Here is a 1,154-nt window from a genome sequence, read left to right on the forward strand (position 1 = left end):
CCTTTTGGGAAATCCTCCAAGAAACTCCTAGAGGACATTCCCGGAGAAATTCCTGGCATATATTTCTCCTCTTTCCTTTGGAATTTCAAACTTCTTTCCTTTGTTTCTCGATTACTTCCGATATCGTTAGCTTTCCCTCCTTTCATCTTAAATCACTCTCAACTTTTGAAGCTTCGCCGGTTTCAGGGAGAAAAATCCGTACTGGTAAACAAACATGTGTCAAACTAGATTTGGAACAGCTCAAATTTTGGTTCAAATCCGATCAAAAAAGAACCAGGCAGTTATCCTGTTCCAAAAAATAGACCAGAAAACTGGTATAAAATAATATTGGAATATCATTTGCAACACCGGTGCAAGCTCCAATTTTTAACATGGTCCAAAAATTTTGGCAAAGCTGTGGGACCATAGGTGAAGTTGCTCCAAGACATAGAGACGGGCACCAACATAAATTTAATTCTCCTCGAAAATACTAAAAAAGAAATCGCTGCATCGGCCGGGAATCGAACCCGGGCCGCCCGCGTGGCAGGCGAGCATTCTACCACTGAACCACCGATGCTCCATACATAATAATAAAATTTCAACAAACGCAATCGCTTACGTCATAACGTGCCTTCATCATCCATAAGCTAACAATCGAGAAGCTCACAAACAGCGATAGCTAAAAATAAACTCGCATGCTGACCATATGCCTTATTATCTTTCGGCTTCTTCCACTTCACCACACACATGGATGATAGATTCGGTGCGCAGCGATGTGGTGGCAAACGATAAGTGTGTTTGACGAGAAACGCGAGCTGCGTGACTTCAAAATAAACCGGTTTTAGACAGGTTTCTTGAGACGAAGAAGAAGGAGTGGTCATACATTCAGGTGTTCATCATTTGAGAAATACCTGTATGATTGCTCTCAGTTACGTTATTGTATTCAGTACCCACCTACATTTTTGAGCCTGAGGCATTGATTCCTTCTCTCTCCCACAGTGCAATAAAAGTTCATCAAATCCACTCCCACTCTTTACAACCGGTGGTAAATTGCCTTCTGATGGCTGCCCGATACCTACTATTGAATTTGAACGGAACCCATTGTCGAACAAAACCAACTAGACGCTGCTTTTTTGTGCCATTTGGTTCGACCTGTTTGTGACTATTCCAAGTGA

At 42.0% G+C, this 1,154-nt stretch overlaps 1 non-coding gene across 1 annotated transcript; it reads right to left on the reverse strand.

The window, feature by feature from the left end:
- Window positions 1–485: 485 nt before the first annotated feature.
- Trnag-gcc lies at window positions 486–556 on the reverse strand. The gene has a single exon. It is a non-coding gene; the product is annotated as a tRNA-Gly (tRNA).
- Between the last annotated feature and the right edge of the window lie 598 nt (window positions 557–1,154).

Source organism: Aedes aegypti, chromosome 1, assembly GCF_002204515.2.
Source record: "Aedes aegypti strain LVP_AGWG chromosome 1, AaegL5.0 Primary Assembly, whole genome shotgun sequence".
NCBI classification, from domain to species: domain Eukaryota; kingdom Metazoa; phylum Arthropoda; class Insecta; order Diptera; family Culicidae; genus Aedes; species Aedes aegypti.